Below are 11544 nucleotides of genomic sequence, written 5' to 3' on the forward strand. Positions count from 1 at the left end.
TCCTTTTGGGGTATCACTCTCCGTCAGTTGGAAATTCAGGACTAGAGCTTACCAGAATGGTCCTTACCACAGACCAAGATTTCACAGGCATATAAAGAAGCAACAATTAAAGCCAGGGCGGTAGATTAGGTTGGGAAGGAAATGATGAGGAAAGAAGAAAAATGTGAAAGAGAGAACATGTCCCTGTATTTAAGGAGTCATCAGATAGCTGAGATGAGAACCAGAGATGCACGTTCCTCTTGAAGCCGGAAGAGGAGAGTCTCAACAAGGAAGAAATGTTACCCATGTTGTAAAGCTGAATACCTGAAATAAGGGCATCAAATATATTGATTTGAGGTGACAAGAACATTCCAGAGGACATTGCTGGCATTGTGGTAAGGATGTAAATCTTAATGGAAAGTGTTAAGAATTGAGAGCATGCAGAAAGTGATAGCCAGGAGCACTGACTTAGTATGTCAGCAACAAAAGAGATGAGAAAGCTATCTTGGTAAACTTAAGAAGTAGCAGAAGAGAGGGTATCCTCACATCTCTAGGATGTAGGATGGCCTAAGTTTGTTGTAGGCAAAGGAAGTGATTATAAGTAAAAGGGGGGCAGCTGATAAATTTCCAAAGAGTGGGGTAGAGTCTCTGGTTGCTATTGCTAGAAGATAAACTGATACAGCCTTTTTAGAGAGCAATGTGACAATGTATCAAAATTTTAAAATCTTTATACCATTTGGCATCAATTTCATACTACAATTCTGTCCACAGAAAAGCTAATGCAAGTGTACAAGGATATTCTTTATAATATTAGTTGTAATAGCAAAACATTGGAGAACTTAAATGTTTTCTGATGAAGGAATGTTTAAATAAATCATGATAGACCTCTTCTACAAACAATACAGCTATTAGAAATAACGAACAAAATATCTATAAGCTGAAATGAAATGAAGCTCAAAACATCTTTCCAATGAACTGTTAAGTTTTACTGGGCCAAGAACCATGTCTCTTTTCTCACCCTGTATACCTATGTCCTAGAACAGAGCTTGACCCACAGTAGGTGCTCAGTATCTCAATAAATACTTGTTGAACGGAATGTTAAGTTTTGTTTGTTTGTTTAAGTAGGCTCCATGCCCAGCATGCGCCCTGAACTCACCAGATCAAGACTTGAGCTGAGATCAAGGGTCAGATGCTTAACTGACTAAGGCAATCAAACCCCCTTGATTGTTAAGTTTTTAAAACATATTACAGAATAACGCGTACATTGACTATGAAAAGATTCACATTTATTTTATATATACATATATGTGTTTACATTTGTATATGCATAGAAAAAAATTCTGAAAGAATATTCAGAAAATTAAAGTAGTTATCTTTGGATGGGAAGAGGAGGAAGAGACATAAGTACACTTTTATTTTAATTAACTCTATCTTCTTAAACGTTTACTATCATGAATTTGTTTTATAATTTCCATATGTCAATAAAAGATACAAAATCACTAGAGAAAAATGAAGAAGAGTGCAGTAGGGTGGGTTAATCTTGGTAAGGGAGGAGCCCCATCTTCCTGAAAGACAGTAGTGGATGATGGTGAAGTTACAGAAAGGGGGGAAAACTATGGAACCCAGCCATACATCTCAATAAAGTAGAAGTCAGTGTCATCCATGAACATGAGTTCAAACATGAACTCAGTATTAGCACTGGGGAAACCTTGAAGACCATTCAATACAACCACCCACTTTACACTTTATACAAAGCCTTGCCAAAGAATACATGGTTTGGTGCCAGTTCAGTACAATGGCTTCTAAAAATATGCAAAAAGCCTTCAAAGCATATGAATAAATGGGTTGTGAGGCATTTGTGAGGACCCTGATAGGGTGAAGAGAAGCCTTCACTGTACTATGGCATTCTGTATTGATGATAAGCAGCCTGTGAGCTGAGCAGAGATGAGAAGGGGGTGGAGTATGAGAGTGTGGGAGGTAGAGATGAATCCCAGGAGACTGATTATTATATCAATGACTGAGGGACAGACCTTTAGAACTGATTGATTCAAATGAGCAATAGTCTACTGGATTGCTCCACTTTCGTCCAAGGAATCTTAGCTATGCTGGTGTCCAATTAGGTAGGTTGGGTAAAGGTGTTGCCCCAATTGTAAAGGCAGCACCCACTGAGTTAATAAAACAGGAAGTCTCATCACTGATTCAAAATGTCTGGCAATTCCCAGAATTCTTGGGGTGAATCCTTACCTACTACTTTGAGCAGGTTTAGGTTAGCTAGCAGCTCAGGCTTTCGTTAAGGCATTGGCTGGTTAAGGCTCAGCATCCTGGCAGTTATTCCTGGAATAGAGGGTCAGCCATTTAGCCAGCCTGCTGGACACTGTATCGATATTGTACCTTCTTCCTAGACCCAATTGACTCCTGCTAAATTGCTTGCTATACTACCATGATGTCCAACCATGATACGATGAAGGAATTGCCAGATTGGAGAGTAGACCACAGCATGTGGTACTGTCTACCATTCCAAGGAGGGGTCAGGGGCAACCATGTAAGTTATTAAGAGGGGTGGGTTTAAAGAGAAAGAAAGGCACAATGCTCTTCTGATTGCTTTGTGTTTTAATGTTCCCGGATTTTTGCTTTTTGTTTATTTCTAAACTTATTTCTTTTTATGATTTATCTTTATGTCTATGTCATGCATAGACCAGAAGGATTGAGTTTGCCTGTGTCCCACCTTGGCCATATGTACTACTGAAAGTTATGTAATGGTCTCAAATTCCCTGCTGATTTATTGGACTAAATAAGAACATTTTCCATGAAAGACTGAGTTCTATTTAGTCTAAGTAGTAGATTGCATAAAATCTGTGAGTAACTAAGGAATCTACACACTAAATTACATCATACCAATTCCCCATGTTCTTCATCATCCAACACACAAGCAGATGCTCCTTGTTCTTCTATACAGTTCAGTCCAGCCTGTGTCTACACTTGACCTCGGGCTTATGAATTTCATAAACATTTTGTTCACAGCTTACCCTTTCACTTTTTACTAATTGTGATCATACATTTAACATATTCATGCAGGGCAAGGATGAAATGATTCACAGCTAAGAAAAAACATGGACTAAAGGAAAGGAATGGAATTTGACTTCATTATAACTCAATAAATGTTTTTTGAATGGCCCTGCAGATGACCTAATGGCTGAGAGCATCCACTAGACTATTCTTCCAGTATAGTCACAATTTCCTGTTGCAGTATCCTGTGCAGTTTGCCTGGTCTTTTTCCATCTCTAGCACTACTGATTTGATAGCCTATTGTTCTAGGAAGTACATACCATAGGGCCAGTGAAGAACTGTATAACAGAGGGGTGACTTGAGGACAGAAGGCATATTTCTAAATTCTTTTCCTTTTGTGGTCTCCAGCAGCATTATTTCTTTTCTGGCCTGTAGTTCTGAGTCTGGCAGAGTTTAAAATAATAACTCATATTTCTCTCCCCTTTGTTACATTTGATTTGTTACATTAACTGTCCACAGGCTTTCCTGAGGCACAAATCACCAGACTCTGCATTTAATTATTTCAGCAGAGAAGGCCATAGAGTAGTCCTATTAGTGTTACTTTCTAAGCCATTGATCTGCAACTGGCCATGACCAGAACAGTCAATGTCTGGGGATAGGTGCCTTCCTAGAACATAAGAGCCTTGAGGCTGAGTGGGACCTCAGGTGCATCTTGTCTCACTTTTCATTTTACAGAGGAAAGGAGTGAAGGCAAGGGAGCTTAGAAGACTAGCTTGAGGCTGAGACGAGTGGGGTGCAGCCCTGGAATGGAAATACCAGGTCTCCAGCCCACAGTATAGAGCCCTTTCTCTTCCCTGTGCTTTCTCCTAGGCCCTCCAGGGAGCTGCTGGCCATCATTCATCATAAAACCAATTTAAAAACCACTGTGGACTGCTCCCAAAGGCCATCCAGTTGAAATAAGCACAGAAATGTTATGGGCCCATCTCCAGTAGCTAGCTGGAAGAAATAGCTTTTTCAAGGTCTTTAGTACATAATCATATTCACCCAGAAGAAAAATACAAGCATGACCTATGGCAAACCCAATCCTTAAGTTTTGCTCAGGTAAACCATTTAATAAAGAAAGAGAGAGAATAAGCCTTAACTTTAATTCAGTCATTTAATGATTAAATGTATCTCCTTCTAAATATGGGCTCTTTCTCTCCTCTTACCTCATAATCAATTATTTTGTCCTTGGTATTTTCATTTTTAAATAAATGTTAATTTAAGAATGATAACAAGTGAATTGTTTTTCAAAATACAAGGGACAGCAATCTTGAACCCTTCTCTTTTTGTATACTTGCTGCTCAGCTATGACTTATTTTGAGCTGTTCCAGTCACAAATGTCAAAGACTGATGACTTTGGGAGTCAAAGGGGATGGGAAGAAATCATGCCAGGCTGAGACGCTTGAAGATCAGCCTTTGGGTATGGTCTGCTCTCACTGATGTTTCCATCTCTCCCAGCTTCAAGTTGGATGATGGTGCTTACCCCACGGAGTTGTTGGGTGAATTGCTTTGGACAGCATAGGTGACAGCATTCTGCATGCTCTAAAAGATGGAAAACGAAAACCAATGTAAAAATGCCATAATTCTGAAAACATTTAGTAAATATAGAGTCTGAATTTGAATGCCTGAGAATACCAGACAGGAAATTGGCCCCTAAATTACGGTCTAGTTCCTTAGAAAAGCCTGTTCATTTCTAGTTACTTATTCCTAGAGAATAAGTTTGAGTCCACAAATGAAAATTCAAGTAGAGAACTGAATGAATTAAGGACATGATTCATACTGAAATCACTTTAGACTAAAAGGATGAAGTAATTAAGGATGGCATAGTTGGAGCCATGAATTATCTGGATGGGGCTAAGGATTAAGATGGGACATGTAATGAAGGGCTAGATGCTGTGTTAGTTGATAATGAGACCAGAACCATGTATTAGCCTAAGTAGCAGCCTCTATGAGAAAGGTTAGTAAATATTAAATACTATGTTGATAATAAAGCATCTGCAATCAAGTTATTGTTTCCAGATATTAAAACTACTGAAAGAAAAGTGAAAAATACTTATTGAATTATGTTATAGATAACAAAGAATTCTATTAACTTTATAATTAGCCTTTTTTTCTAGTTTTCTCTAGAACACATTAGTCATATAACAAAAGTAATAATACTAGTGTTCTTAGTAATAATAATAGCAGCTAAAGTGTATTGAGTGGTCACTATGTTTCAAGCATTATTTCGGGAAATTTATGTGCATTATCTTACTTTACCCTCACAAAAACCCTATGAGACAGATACACTTCCCACTTTATAGATGTGGCAGGAAAATCGAGGGATACAAACTGACAATCTAAGTCTGTAGACTGGCTTTTTAAAAACTACATCTAATTTCTCTTTTAATGAAGACCTACAGATTAACAAACTTATGGAAAAACAATTTATTTCATATATAAATTTTGCTTTTATGATGATTTCCTCCAGAAGACTAACATGACTGCTTTGCAAACCAGCATCTTCTATTTCTACCTAATACACTCATCACAGACTCTTTCAAAAATCACGGTTCTCAAATTCCTACTATTCTTGTATCAGAATCTCTTTGGTTGTCAGTAAAGAAAAAACTAACTCAAATTGGCAATAAAAGGTATATCTTGGCCCATGAAAATGAAAGTTTGGAGGTCAATTTGATTTCATGGCTAAACAACATCTTTCAGGACCCATTTTATCCCACTTCTACTCTGTCTTCTGTGGGGTCATTTTCTCTTAAAAAACGGTTTCCCTTGGGATTGCTAATGACTCCAGGAGAAACAAAGTCTCTTTTTTACATACAAAAGAGAAAAGCTGCCCACCTCTAGAAGCTCTCTCCAAAAAAACCTGAGAAACCTTTTTCCAGACAACTCCAGCAAACCTCTCCTTCCATCTGATTAACCTATTGGTCATATGACCATCTCTGATCCTATAATTATGTTCCACTATAGGATGGGATTCCAGTGATTCATTTAGATCTGAAACAAATGCCCCATACCCAGAAAATGAGACACTAGCACAGGTCCTGTGTGTAGGAGTTATGAATTCTCCATGGAAAATAAGAGTTGTTATTGAAGCTCTTTTAATGTCTGCTAGAGTTCCCATCATCATCTCTAGGGTCTGAATAATGTCAGGGTAAGAACTAGTCTAGAAATCCCAATAGAGAAATTTGGCTGTATTTAAAGGCGATAACCTATGTTTATGGATTATTTTATTAGTAAGAAACTGCATGGACTATGATCCCAAATATCATAATTGTTTGTTTTTGCATAGGTATGTATTATTTATTATAGACATACACACACACACACACACACACACACACATATATATATATTTCTCTTTAATCATTAAAAAGGAAAAAAGTCTTTGGGAATTGATTTAATAAGAAATATTATCTTTTTCTAATGTTTATTTTTTCTGATAATCTCTACACCCAATGTGGGGCTTGAACTCATGACCTGGAGATCAAAAGTCCCATACTCTCCCCACTGAACCATCCAGGCACCCTAGAAATATTATCTTTTCATTAAGTAAAAAAAATAAGTTAAGCACTTAACTTTAGATAAATGTAATTAAAATCAGCATGGGCCTTTTGAGAAAATAAATGAGGGAGGACAAATGAAGAAGAAGAAGAAAAGAAAGCAAGACTAAGAGAGAAAGAAAGGGGAAAACCATTAATGGGTTATTTGGAAGTAATCAAAATAGTCAAAGTAGACCCAGGGCAGGTAATTAATGAACTTTACTAATGGATGTGGTATGTGATGGATAGAAGCTATCTCATAGGAATTACTATCAGGCAACACCTTCCACTGACAGAACAGCCAACATATTGTGTCCTGGTGTGTGCTGACTTGGAAACAGTGTAAAACACTGCATTCTTTCCCTCCAATAGGAGGAGCTGACTCCATTCAAGCTAAAATTCATCTCAGCTTCAAAGATATATTGGTTTTACAAGTTGAGATGTCTGGATTGCCCCAGGAATGAGGGGTTGTGTTTAGGGGACACAGTGACAGATCATAAGATTTATTCTGTTTGTCCCCTGAGGCCTAAATTGTTATTGCAACAACCTCCCATTTGTCCTCTGGGCTCCTGTCTTTCCACTCCAGAGCACCTTCCTCCTGGTTATCTGATTAACCCTTCTTAACTCCCCTGTGATCATCTCTTTCTCTTCTAGTCGTAAACCAGTGATCAGATCCATATCTATCTTTTCCATATTATCTCTTATTATCCACCCAAACAAACTTTGCACAATGCTCAGGTAATCTGCCCTTGCTCTTACCTGAATATGCATGTGATTTCCCATTCTATTCCTGTGTCTCTGCTGTTCCATTTGCCTGAAATTCCCTTCTCCATGCCCTTCCCCCACCCATCTTCCAATAGCTAATTCCTCTGCCTGTGTGGAGATCCAGTTCCAATCTAGAGTGCTTTCTCTTCTCATTGAGCTCAAAGTATCCCTCCCTGCTTTAACCCCCAAGAGCAATAGATTTGTGCCCATCTGGAACACCTACTGACTTGAATTATAGTACCTAACTGCTATAAATCTCCCTTATTAGAGTATAAGATAAAGTTATTACATAGCATTATCCACAGTGCCTTGCACTAAGTAGATCCCTGTGAAAAGGCGGTGTGTATTTTATGTGTTATGAGTTATGAATATGTAATGTTTTCAAAACAAGTATTTAAGTAAAGGAGTAGAGTGTAAGAATGAGATCTAAAAAGCATCTCAAAAAAATCTTCCCACACTAAGCTTTTCATCATTTCCATTCCTCTAACTGGCTCTTCCTTTCCATCTAGTAGTGACAAATCAATCATTCAAGTCTGCTCAGGCCAAAAAGATGAAGTCCTTTCTTATTTTCATTCCCAATATCCAGAAAGTCTTCATTTCAAATCTTCACATTCAAAATAGATCCAGAATTTGATGACCTCTCAGCTCTAATGTTAATGTTGTGGACCAAGTCCCTATGGTCTCTCACCTGAATTGCTGCCATAGCTTCTAAGCAGTCTCCCTGGCTCCTCTCTCATCTCTTTCCCTCTAACCCTGTTTCCAAGTGAAAGACAAAATAAGTCCAGTCATGTTACTTCCATGCACAGAACCCTCTAATATTTCCCATCTCCCTCAGGGCCAAATTTTTTTATAATTATCTTGATGTTCCTACATAATCCATCCCCCACAGCCCTTTACCTTTGAGACTATTTCCAACTACTCTGCCTTGATCATTTTATTCTTGCTTCTTCCTCAAGAAGGCAAGCAAGATTTCCATCCTCTGCAACCTTTTTCCCCACAGCACTTTCCAGTTGACACACTGTATTCCATGTATACATATTCCTCTTGCTTGATTGTTTATTCTCTCTCTCTCTCCTATGCTTGCCTCAATTAGAATGTAAACTTCATGAAGGCAGAAATTTTTGTCTTATTTCTACTCTGCCCTCTCCTCAGGGCTGAGAAAAGTGCCAATTACCAAGTAGACATTGCAAAATATTTGTTGAGTGAATGGATGATGAATAAATCCCTAAATATTCAGGAGCTATGTACCGACCATCTAACAGATATGGTGGACAATGACTTGAGACTCTTTCTCCTCAAGGTCTGAATCTGTACATTTAAACTTTTAGAGCCAGATCAATTTCTCACTTGTTAGAGAAGCAGTAACTGTACTTTAATTCCAAACTGTAAAGCACAGTGCAAATTTGAGATGTTTATTATGGTTATACTCAGTTCTGACATTTTTTTCTAAAACAAGTTGATTTCCCAAGGTGAACACATCCAGCATGCATTTTCTAGAAGATAACAAAAGGGATACAGGGCTAGATTGCAGAGAGCTTTTGAGTTAGACTCCTAAAGACCCATTTCTGCCTCATACAAAGTAGGTTAGAACACATTTTAACTCCCCGTCCTGCTTATATACCCACCATGGTGACAGCAATCCTTCTCTTAAGGAAACTTCTCTTCCTTTTATGATGTTTGGGTTGGAATGGGTGCAAGGATATAAGAATCCAGTGTCTTGGGTCTCTTCTGTTGAATGTAGCCCAATTCTCCTTAATTGTATCATTCCATTATCCAGTCCCAGGAGCTCCTATTTTATATTGATCTCATCACTGATATAATGGATGCTGACACCCCTGTTCTCAGTTGATTACTTTACCACAAAATAATGATCACTTCTTCTTAGCCTGATAAAGTAATTACCCTTGTGGACCTAAGCGATGGCCACAGTCAAGGTGGTCGATAATCCTTGTTAGGACCATTCTCTCTCCATCTGCTGGTTTCCCCTGTTTCTCCATCAGGCTACACCACTAGGATCAGGATGTTCTCATCTCTATTATCATTCCCCAGTGCAATCCAGGCCCTCCTCTTCGCTGTAGGATCCCTGTCCTAAGGGCTTACAGAGCCAGTGTGAGAAGAAAGGGTTTCCCAGCCTAGTGGGGCCCTCTAGTCAAGGTTTCCCTCTCCTAGTGAGGCTCTCTAGTCAAGGTCCCATCTGTCCCTGAGAATCCTCCCCACATGCAAATCTGAACACCATGAGTTTCTCAGAGTAACATACTGAGGTTACAGTGACCTCAGTAGAGGAAAAGCTTAAAAATACTATGCACATTGTGATTCTTTTTTGTTTTTGTTCTTTTTTTTCCCTAAGATTTATTTATTTATTGCAGAGAGAGAGAGAGACAGTGCATGAATGAGGGGAGGGGTAAAGGGAGAGGGAGAGAAAGAATGCCCTGCTGAGCATGGAGCCCAATGCAAGGCTAGATTTCACCACCCTAAGATCATGACCTGAGCCAAAATCAAGAGTCAGAAGCTCAACTGACTGAGACATCGAGGTGCCCCATTTTAATTTGGTTTTTTATGAAAAAGTAGGATATATAAAATGGATATGTAAAATATATTTCATGCACATACAAAATATATATCAAATAGAATGCATAAAATATTTAAAAACATAGAACAGCTGCAAAAAAAAAAAAATTGATATGGATGCAATAGAAGTCTGAAGGTATTTACTCCCAAACATTTCCAGTGTCTTAAATCTTTACCCTAGAAAGGTATGATTCATGGTGACCACTATTTCCTCTTTTTTTGCTATCTGTAATTTTCAATTTAGCTACAATTACAATTGCTACATTTTAAATTTTTCAAATGCAGCCATGATTATGTCATTCTTGGGATTCAATTTCTTCACTTATAATTTAAAAGGTGATGACAGTTTTGTGCTGAGGTTGATCAGAGAAGTAAGGGCGAGCTATCACCTGCCATGAGGTCTCTGACAGTCAAGTGGCAGGAAGGAAAGGTGGAGAGTGGTGTCTCTTTTCTGCTGACACCCCCTCCTCTCAGGCTACGCTTCACCTCTGTGGATGACTCTGGAAGGAGTCCAGCCATGTGAGGAGGAGCGAAAGCAAGAGAGCCAGGTGAGCATGGAGACTTCTAAATGTTGTTCTTCCCCCCATGGGTCATTGTACTTATGCATAACAATATTGTTATTGTACATTTCAAAACCAGTGAAGAGGGTCTACCTCCTGTTAAGTTCTCACCACAATGGAATGTAAACATTTTGTTAACTTAAAAGAAGTTGTTCTTCCTCCCATGGGTTTCCTCAGGCTTTTGTTCAGGACCTCCATGGGACTGTGACAAGCTCTTCAGTGTCCAGATTGGCAGGAGCCCCGTGTAGCCTGGGGCTTGGACAGAGGAAAAGCTGAGAGACCAGAGCAGGCAGGGAAGCTTTCATCTCCCTCAGGCTGTCCCAGGCCCTGAAGGCAAAGACTATGTGCCCTAAACAGGCACTCAAGGAGCCTTCAAAATCCCATGACTCTCTCACCCGTCCTGTGGCCGCAAGTCTCTGATGTGATTGCTCCTCTACAAATGGCATCTTTCCTTCCTCTCATCACGGAGGACTCAGCAAGGTTGCCCCCTTCTTCCAGTCAGTAGAGTCCCCAGAAAAGCCTTGCTCTAGTTAGTTTATTAGCAGCTCATCTGGACTTTGCCTTTGAATTCCTGTTAACCACTTTGCATTCCTTCTAGGGTTAACTTACAGTACACCTCAGTGGACTCTTAATTCCTTCAGAGTTAGGATATATATATATTTTTTTAATCATCCTTCCTTCAGCATGTAACCTGCCGCTCTGAAGTGTTCAACAAATGCAGAGTATAGAAGTGAATACAGGAGTTCATGAGTAACTAAATAAAGGATGGATGGATGGGTGGATGGATGGATGGAAAGAATGTAGAAAACACATGCTAAAAGCCAAATGAGGCTGTGATAAGTGTCATAGCCCAGAGAGGAAGCATAGCTAGCACAGGCTGTCCACATCCTAAACAAAAGTCTGACAAAACAAATGGGAGGAGGAATGGCTTTTAGAAGACCCCACACGCTCCTGGCTTTCTTGTTCTCGCTCCTCCTCACATGGCTGGACTCCCACCAGAGTCATCCACAGAGGAGAAGCACAGCCTGAGAGGAGGGGGTGTCAGCCGAAAAGAGACACCACGCTCCACCTTTCCTTCCTGCCAC

General features: G+C 39.3%; 1 long non-coding RNA gene across 1 annotated transcript; it reads left to right on the plus strand.

Annotated features, from left to right (window-relative positions):
* The first annotated feature begins 202 nt into the window (after positions 1-202).
* On the plus strand, positions 203-4127 carry LOC106005873. Its single transcript, XR_001179570.2, has 3 exons — positions 203-374; positions 2382-2521; positions 3856-4127. It is a non-coding gene; the product is annotated as an uncharacterized LOC106005873 (long non-coding RNA).
* Positions 4128-11544: the final 7417 nt, after the last annotated feature.

The sequence above is a fragment of the Mustela putorius genome, unplaced genomic scaffold (assembly GCF_011764305.1).
Source record: "Mustela putorius furo isolate JIRA1106 unplaced genomic scaffold, ASM1176430v1.1 tig00000450_pilon_pilon_pilon, whole genome shotgun sequence".
Lineage (NCBI taxonomy): Eukaryota > Metazoa > Chordata > Mammalia > Carnivora > Mustelidae > Mustela > Mustela putorius.